This window comes from Pezoporus flaviventris, unplaced genomic scaffold (assembly GCF_033815535.1).
Source record: "Pezoporus flaviventris isolate CSIRO_AGI_PZ_B2104156 unplaced genomic scaffold, CSIRO_AGI_Pfla_v1 ptg000015l, whole genome shotgun sequence".
Lineage (NCBI taxonomy): Eukaryota > Metazoa > Chordata > Aves > Psittaciformes > Psittacidae > Pezoporus > Pezoporus flaviventris.
The window spans coordinates 12,381,151-12,391,049 of NW_026892563.1; the positions used below are offsets into that span (position 1 = coordinate 12,381,151).

Genomic DNA, 9,899 nt, shown 5'->3' on the forward strand with positions numbered 1-9,899 from the left:
TTTTGAAACTTCTTAAATGCTAGACACTCAAACAAAATGCTTTATTTATTCAAGATTTATTATCCAACACTAGGATAAAGACAGACTGAGAATGTTACGTGAGCAACTCATTGAAACTTGCAGGACACAGCATCTTCTTGTTTACTTTGTTTTAAATGTCTGCTCAATGCCAAGAACACACAAGATCTGGGCTTTATTTAAAGTTCTCCTGGATAATTCAGAGCAAGCTATTCCATCTCCTCGTGTCTTCATTTTCTTCTGTCAAAAATACACTGATTTCTCTGATAAAGGACACTGGGATGTGGTATTGAAACTATCAGGTGTTTAATTATCCCTTCATGAGCATCACTGCTCTTGCCTCAGAACAGCACAGAAGGGACATGACAAATACATACTGTTGTCCAGCTTTCTTTAACCCTGCTTAGGAAAAAAGAGCTTTGTTAGTTTAAAAGTATTGCTCACTGACACACCAAATACTAGGAGTGAAATTCTAGTTTCATTAAAGACAATGTGGCTTTTTTTTCATCATTCTTGATGGGGTTTGGTTTCATTTGTCTTTGACAGGATTCTGCACACCACTTCATTTCAAACTACTATTATGTATTTCACTAATATATCAACTTGTAAGGAGAAAAAAAATCTCTGGATGATTATTATACATGAAGAAGGTTATGAGGAGCAGCCCTTTTGCCCAGAAAGCTGAAGGATGGCTGTCTGGCTTAAAATTTACAACAGAACTAAAATAACAACCTAAACTGTGGACCATACTTTGACTGTAAAATACACATCTTTGTTTTGTGCCTTGGTTGCCATTGAGGTATCAGATTTTTACAATGTTGCCCAAGAAGTACAGGCAGTTTATTGCTATTCACTGCTTCTGTTTCTCCCAAGCCGCAGCAATCAAATAAACAAGAAAAGTCATTTGTACAAGGTGGAGTAGATATCTGTTAACATGCATGCTGATTTTATGGTGGAGTAGAAGGAACATAGCTTAAACTGCACACTGAAGAACACTCTTAGGGTTGCATTTATTTACATAACGTCTATGGCATTTAGTTGACTGAAAAGAATTGATTAGCAGAAGGCTGTTAACAGCCATCCTATAGCAGGCACTGCACTGAGTTTTAGAGGTTTATTTCACTAATTGGTGCCCTCCTGTAGTCTTTATGAGTCAATTCTAAAAAATAAAGGAGCACTCCAAACTGTGTTTAGAATAAGTAGAGTGATGCTTTTGCCTGCACAGAAATCTCATAGTTGAGCTCTTTTTTAGAAACAAGTTTAGGATTCTCCAGCCAAACTATTTCTCTCTGGTGAATTCTTGCATGCAGCACTGTATCCTTACTACACTGCTTTGGCAAACCCCAAATAGCGTGGCATGCTGAAAACCAGATCTGTAGCTGCAATGGGAGGCACGATGTTGCCTTAATTGTCCACCATAGCTGTCTGGGATGGAGAAGTCACACACCTTTATGAAAACAGAGCCCTCGCATGGCCCCAACTTGTGAGCTGGCCAGCAGTAGCATCACACACAAGGCAGGCAGGCATGGCTTCCACCCCAAGGAAACAGCAGCACAGAGGCTCGTTACAATGTCATCTTTGCAGAAGTATAATGTGTGTACCTACAGGATTGACTGACACAATGGGAGTGTGGTGGTGGCTGTAAGGTAGGACCCGGGAAGGTCCAGGACATCTACTGAAGAGGCAAGCTTCTTGCACCTCTTGCAGGCAAGCTAAATTCGTACAGGGAGGACTGAAGAAGGAAACAGGTTTCAGCAAGTTCCCTTTTATGCCTTGAAGAATGTTTTATCACAAGTAGACAGAAATAAAGTTCTCATCTCTGTGGTTTAAACAGTAATGTGAAATAAGGAGATGCAGATGCTGAACCCTGAAGAACAGCACTGGTACTAACATGATGGGCAAAGAGCTACTGTCTCCAGCTGGCTCCTGGAGGTTTCCAGGGCATGGAGAGCACCACTAGAGGGCTCACACAGTATTTAAAGGATTATTACATGTGGCACATGAAAAATGCGCTCATTTTACTTCCTGTTCCTCCATTCGTACATGCAACATATTTCAGAGCTGAACCTGCTATAGCATCCCTTCACTGTAAAGTCAGCTTCACGGGCTATCACATGCCTACCTCTGGAGACACCATTACCCTCTGACCTCTCCTGTGTAAACAGGCATTCCATGTAAAAAATTTTGGCTTGATCATGCTGCTCGTTAACCAGTAGTCACTAATCAGAGGCAGCCATTCAGCAGAACAGCAACTGCAGTGCATCAGGTAATAATATCAATGTTATTGCACATATCAATACTTCAGAAAGAAAAGAAAACCTCACACCACCTGCCTTTCCTTCCTCTTTTCCCATACAAATCAATCAAAAAAAAAAAAAAAAAAGCTTTAGGAAAGATAACAGGAAAGAAGACAGACATGATCCTAATATTTGTACCTTTCCCAATTAGGGCATTCATAGAAATTCTGGGACAATAGTCCGTCAGTCCCGAGAAGATTTCTGTATACTGCTCATGAGGTCAGGGAGGTTTGCCATCCCCACAATGAGATATAAAAGCTGGTTTGGGGAACTAGTAAATAATGCTAACTCCCCCTAAAGCATACTTCCTCCTAAGGATCAAGATTTACCTTTGTCAATGGGAGAGAACACAAAACTAGTGTAAAGGGTTTTCTTTTTCCCCCCTTATCACTCATTGGCCCTGAGGATCTTGTTATAACAGTTGGTGTTGAGAGTAAAAATGTTTGAATATATAGCCCCAAACTAAAAAATGTGAAGCCAATAATCACAGGAGTATTTCAATGCCAACTACAATGAAGTTCTTTCTTTTTTCTTCTCTTTCTTTTCCCCTTAGTTTCTGAAAGAGGCTGCCAAGGGAATTATTCTGATTACTCTGCATGTTTTGCAGATGGTTGGCTGCTGCACATTGCTCTCGAGAGAGGTCCACATCCTATAGCATCCAGCTTGGATGTTGCCCTCCACACCAGCTGAGCTATGGAAGTCCTTAGTCAGCAAAGCTTTTGCTAGCATGCCTAAATGAAGTCTCTGGGACAAACCACCTCCTCAAAGCTCAGGCTGAAGCAGTTTCCTGAGCTTGGACTTGATTCTACTCTCTATTAACACCAATGAAAATATTCCCCTTGCCAGGAGTGGAAATTAACTGGTACTTTAAAACTTCTTTTGGTAATATTTATATATACATTCATATGTAAATAGACACACACATACACATAAAAGCTGTCACTTTGATGAGTTCAGAATTCATGTTCAAGATTGTTTTCAAGTGTTTCTGTAAACTTCAAAAGTTTTCTTCTCAGGGATACTAGAAACATGTACATTGGTTGTATCATGCCAACAGTGTGAGGACAGGAAGCTTTCCTGCCTTTTGGCTTTCCAATATGGCATTCAGACAAACAATTTGGAGAACCTGTAGTTGCAGGCTGATGGGACGAGCAAGGAGGTTCTGCCATTTCATGCCTGAAAAAGACTAGAGCATCGCTCCGTTCTCCCCCACATGCATCCCAAAAGAAAACACCTGAAAATCTGTCTGAATTACAGCAGCATCATCCTTCAGGACAGGAATATGCTTCCCTGACACATCTGTTTCACTGGGACAAATGCATTGAGGTGAATAAACAGGCTGAGATTTGCAAAGCCACCTCAACTGAAAACTGGATTTTCACATCCTGCATGTACTTGGAGTCTCTGCCATCATTATCTGAACTGCACCCACACAGGCAGTCCCTCTAGGTGCAGCATTTTACAAGTTTGGGTTTCAGATTTATTGCTTAAAATTATATTGAACCCAGAGACTTACAACAAAGATACCTCTGCTCGTCTACGGCAACAAATCATAGTTCTTATAATCTGGGGTTGTATGAATCTTAGATTTCTAAAATGCAAATTACATATTTATGCTAGAAATTGAGGGATCCACTGTAGTTTATTTTGAGGTGGGCTTTTTCATTTTGAACGTTTTCCACAAAGATGCATACCACTATTTAAGTATGATGAGGTTAGCATAAACCAACAACAGGAAAGAAATTGTAAGCTAAGATTGATGACAGATTCCTAACTCATGCTGTTGTGCCTCGTTACTGCAGGACTGCCAACCAGTTCATGTTAATTATACACTGCAAACAGAGCTGGGCGTGCACGTGTGTGTGTGGAAATCATTGGTTTGGGTTCATATTACTCCCATTGAACTTTACTGGCATGTTTGATTCATATCTCTTTTTTATGTTTTGAACACATAGAGCCTGCAAATTCAAATACAAACCTCCTGATGGATCAGGAAGAACAAGGCTAGTTCTCCCTCCAGACTCTAGTCTAAAGTACGATTACAATCCTGTTCCATTTATTACCGTGAAAACATGCTGTTCTTGCTCCACTTTGCAAGCCAGATTTGGCCAGCCTCATTATTTCCAGAAGAGACACCAGCCAGTCTTCTTTCTGTTTGTAGACAGCATATGAGAAAAGGAGGGGGCTTGGAAGAGCACAGGGGAAGAGCTGTGTTATACTCCATGACCACAGGTTTGTCAGTCTCTTTTGTGCTGTTTCCTAGAGTTCAAAAGCAAATAGTTCTTTCCATTCTCTTACTGGATACGAGTACAGTTTCAATCCCAGAGTGGTGGTATCTAGAGAGGAGTTTAATAATTTTTACTCTCTCATTTTACACTCGTATGTCCTTAACCCAATTTAGATGGTCAAAGCACTCTGGGCCAGTGATTTTTGTTCATTCAATATGTACACAGTCCCCAGCACTACAGGGTCCCAACCCAATGGACAACATTAAGTGCTTCTCTGATATAAATGCTAAATAATTGATCACAAATCCCTAAATCACACAATGCGTTGTAGTTTCTTCTCCCTGATTTTGCTACACTCTTATTTATAGCCGCATACGGTATTTCTATAAGACATTTGTAATGAAGTCCCAGAGATGCTTTGATGTGGTTACAGGGACTATCATCACAAGTGGGAACAAATACCTCTAATGGATTTTCTAGTACTGTGTTTTCATCATCCATGATAGACTCTCATTTGTGCTGGTCACAACTGTAGGACGCCTATGCGTTCTGCACCCAGACTTTAATAGATCTATATTTTATGGCCCTACAGTAAGAGTAATTGCAGATTTTATAATGTCTGTGTACTTGTCCGACTGAGAACAATCCATTTAGAGACTTCTGGAAAGGTGAGGTGTTTCGGTTACAAATGCATGAGCTGACAGGGTCTCCAGCTGCACAGCTGGCCAGTTACCAGCCTCTTTTTAATGAGGGCACATTCCAGAGATCTAACTTTCTTTTCCTTCCCCTACACCAAAATAAAAGAAACTTGGAACACGAGGGGTTTCAGCTGAAAGGATCCTGAGTTTTACCAGTTCAGAGGAAGTGCAGAAACTTGGAGGCCAGTCCAGAAGATGCTGACAGCTGGAGCTGCCAGTGAGGGCAGTGTGCCATCTTGGCACCTCACCTTTTTCCCAAATCAGACACTTCAGCTGCAGCTCACAGTTGACAAAAATCAAGAATCAATTTTGACTCACTGTCTGACCTCAGATTAGCTTTCAAAAACCACACAGCTTTTCTTGACATTCTCATGTAGGAAAGCAAGAACTAAGGCAATCAGAGAAAAACAAAACCACTTCCTTTTTTTTTATTTTTTTAAGCATTGAATAACAGAATAATTCTACCATCTACATAAAGTTCCAGGGCTCTGCCAAACATTTATATCTACACAGCCTTCCACAGGGCTGTCTCTTGCCCCCATGGTAACAGCCAGCCCTGCAGCAAGAATTTGGCACAAGGAGCAGGAGAAGGTGATAGGGGAGTGGGGCATTTTAGAGGCACAAATGCCCCATAAACGCCAGTTCTGCCGTTTGCACTTCTCAAGACCAAGAATAACTCGGTCCAAATGTTAACAGTGTCTTTTTACTGTATGTGATGAATGGATTAATCCTGTTATTACCAGAATGATTACTCTTGCTTGACACTCCAGGCAAAAGTCCAATATGCTGGACTCCAGACATGGTAGTGCTTCATAGAATCATAGAATAGTAGGGTTGGAAAGAACCTTAAGATCATCAAGTTTCAACCGCCCTGCTGTGGGCAGGGACACCTCACACTAATATTCATAATATTTTGGTAATTTTTTCAATGTATCATTAACAAGGAGAGTAGGGAATCCAGGAGAATCAGCCAGCATTAAAATAAGCAGAAGCCAGAAAGCTGTCTGGAGCTAAGTCTCAGCTATTTCAGTGACAGTACCAATTGAAAGGAAAGTCCCCATCTGGGAGACAGACAAGATTCAGTTGCAGCTGGCAACGACACAGATGCTACTTGCTAAATTATCTGAAACTATTTTTTTATCATAACATGACATATCTGCTCTTAGTGATGAGTCTGATTTTAAAATGTTAGTGTTTTCATAGTATAGCCCTTGACTGGACTGCTCCAGATGCATGAACTGGAGAGAAAGGTACAGCCAGCCTAGACCCTTGGCATCTTCAGCTGTTCAGCAGAAAAATTAATGTGTGAATAAGTGGGAAAGAAAGTACGTTTAATTCTTATGGGTAGACAGAGTATTCCTGTGCTAATCATGGTACCTTTTATTTTCAGAATGGCACCCCAAAATTACAGACTTTCCTTGACCCAAACAATGAACATTCTTCCTCTAGCTCTAGAAAACCATGCGAATCAAACAGTTCTTTCCAAACACTGTATTTCTTGGCATAAAAATTACTTCCCCTCCCAACACACATATTATGTTCTTACGTCTTTTTTTCCCCAGGTTAAATACTCATTCTGAGGCTGCTCAACTGACCATACAAAATTTGTTGCATGCTTGTTTCAGCTCCCTACTTGGAAAATAAGCACTAAAGTTCTGCTTGGAGCTCCTACATGGCCCAGTGGGGCCTGCCTCTCTGCTGCAGCCTTCACATGGTCTGGAAACCACTGACCTGCTCAGTCAGAAGGGCAGGGACCAGCTCGTATTTTGTTGAGTGACAGCAAAACTTTTATTCCTATTTTTAGAAAAGAACTGTGGCACTCAAGAAGAGCTGCTAAATTACATCTTAAATTTGCAGCATCCCAAGCTGAATGTATGGTTGCTGAGGAGCTGGTGTGCTGGTAGATACACCTGATAGATCTAACGAGACTTTCGGGAATTAACTGCCTGACACTCTACTGTCGTGCCCCAAACCCTCATCCCTCAGCTGGCAACCTTCCCCTTTCCTATACCTCAACAGACCAAAACTGGAAAAGGACTAATAAAAAGAATTGATTTAGGCTTTCATCCTCGGCTTGGACCCTTCTATGCTCCTCCTTACAGCTCAACTCCACCTGCTGTGATCAACCCCTTTTACTCAGAGGTTTTCCATATGTAGATTACTGCAGTGGCATTGCCATTCCCTGTGGGTTTTTAGGCCACCTTTTATTTGTTAATTCTACCTTGTTTTGCTAATTTCTTATTGTGAACTGGTTTATCTAAATGCCACTTCAATGCCTACTTTGCTTAATTACATTTTTCCTGTTTACACCCAACCTTTTCAATAAGGATTTGAGGAGATCTGGAGATTTAGGAGAGGAGGAGAGTTGCTATTTTATTTTGCTTTTTCCACTATCTCTATTCCTTTTCTTTCCCTTGATTCTAAGAAAGGATACAAAATTTCTTAATCCCAGTGAAATGTCATCTTCTACTTAGATATGTTCAGTACTATGTGACATTTATTTGCTAAGTATGTTCCTATATATCTCAACCCGAAGATTCAAGAACCATTATGCTTTGCTTTCCAAACCCTACCTCTCCTCAAGTTCCAGTCATCTCACAATGCAAATACTAAGAGGCACAAAAAAATAAAATTAGAGAAAGTCAGTATTCTTACATCAGGTATAGCTTTCTGCAGCAGGGCAGAAATGGGTATTTTTTAAATGACATTTTTCCTCAGTGCTACCTGGGCATTAAAGCTTTTTAACCTGCTGGAGTTTGGCAAAGGAAACCAGCAACAAGAGGGACAATACAATCACTCCTGGACATCTACCACTTTCTTGAAGATTGATAACCAAACGTTTCAAATATGTGTGGACTCAAAGACCATGGTAGTTCATGGAAAACTGCCAACTGACATTAATACCCAGACCCTTAATTACTTCCTTCCAAGCTAAGACAAAAAAGAACAAATTCTGCAATCTATATAGCAGGTCATAGATCATAGGTGAGTGGCAGAATTATTCAAAAGGGTTCTCACAGTCTCCGTGGCACCCAGCTTCTGATGCTTACATCAACCCATACTCTCGACCCAACAATGTAATTTTCCCTTAGCCAACATTGCCTCTCTCATCAAAGATGGCCCTTAAGTCTTAATGGAGTTCTCATGAAATCATACAAAGCAGGATCACTGCTGCCCTTCAAAGCTTCCCTAAAATCAAATGGATTTTGCAGCCACAAGGTCTATCGAACACCTGGCGGGGGCCAGACATATATTATGGTTAGAGATCATGTATCGGGTTTGTGTGGCAAGGTTTTGATAGTGATGGGGATACAGGGCTGGCATCTGTGAGAAGCTGACAGAAGCTTCCCCTGTGACTGACAGAGTCAGTTCTAAGATGGACCCACTACTGGCCAAAGCTGGGCCCATCAGCAACGGTGGTAGTGCCACTGAGATAGCATGTTTAAGAAGAGGAAAACGCTGGTGCACAATTGCAGCTGGAGAGAGGACTGGGAATATGAGAGCCACAGCTCTGCAGACACCAAGGTCAGTGAAGAAGGAGAGGGAGGAGGTGCTGCAGGTGCTTGGCAAGACCCAGGCAGAGAGAAGCCCACGCTGGAGCAGGCTTGCTGGCAGGACTTGTGACTGACGATGTGGGGACACATGGTAGAGCAGTCTGTTCCTGAGGGACTGTACCCCATGGGAGGGACCCCCTGCTGGACCAGGGGAAGGGTGTGAAGAGTCTTCCCCTGAGGAGACAACATATGATGAAATGACCACAACCCCATTTCTCTCAGCCAGGGTCAACACACCACAGATCATCAGAGTTTTCCTTTGTCAACAGTGAGAGATAAACCAAACCCCACCCATAGTGTATATTCAGCGAACAGTAGGAGACTGAAGACACATTCACATGCCAGGACCCTTGGCACATCTCCAGGCACTCCTGTGCTTACAGGATCCAAGGTATGTTTCTACTGCTTTCAAAACACGCTGCTTGGAGATAGTTATCCATGGAGCCGAACCGAGGGTCCTGGCGCTTTTGATCTAACTAAGGTCAAGTTCTGCAGCAGAGAGCCTGGAAATGTCGGAAAACTTTATTTTAATAGTATCTGTTAGGATGTGCTTTCCAATGGGAGCAGAGCTGGATTCTGAGACTCCTTTCCAGAGCAGTGGGTATCTTGACTGAGCCAGCTGGTCTAAGGCTCAGCACACACTCAGTCCCACTATGAAGTAGACTGTAGAACGTGCAGTCAGGGAAACACTGAACTGGGAGCACAACCACCAGCCACAGAAACAGGCCTGTTCTTCAGCAGCAAGAATTATGAAATGTGAGTCCAGGTTTGCCAGTAGCCTAGTTCAATCATTCTGCAACCAATTTTTCAATTGGTACACAACTTCAGAAATCTTGTTTCTGTTTGACTCAGAAGTACGGTGTAAAGTTTATGCTTGTTGTTTACTTTGATTTTGAAGGAGCTTTTTGTAAGCTAGAAATCCTGTGTTTTCAGCTGTGGCAGTTGCAGACTAACCCAACCATTGATGGCTACAATATTATCTGTTTCTTCTGCACTCATTTCATTGTCTGTAGCTGGTATTTCTCATTGTACTGTTCAGTTTGTAAGAGGACTACCCTTCAGCTTATTTGTGTACAGCGGCAGCCATAATAGGGCCCTGTTTCA

General features: G+C 41.8%; 1 long non-coding RNA gene across 1 annotated transcript; it reads right to left on the reverse strand.

Moving 5' to 3' along the window:
* Positions 1 to 40: 40 nt before the first annotated feature.
* On the reverse strand, positions 41 to 1,654 carry LOC133269322 (uncharacterized). The gene is made up of 2 exons (XR_009743415.1): positions 1,620 to 1,654; positions 41 to 417 (listed from the first exon to the last, which is right to left on the reverse strand). It is a non-coding gene; the product is annotated as an uncharacterized LOC133269322 (long non-coding RNA).
* Between the last annotated feature and the right edge of the window lie 8,245 nt (positions 1,655 to 9,899).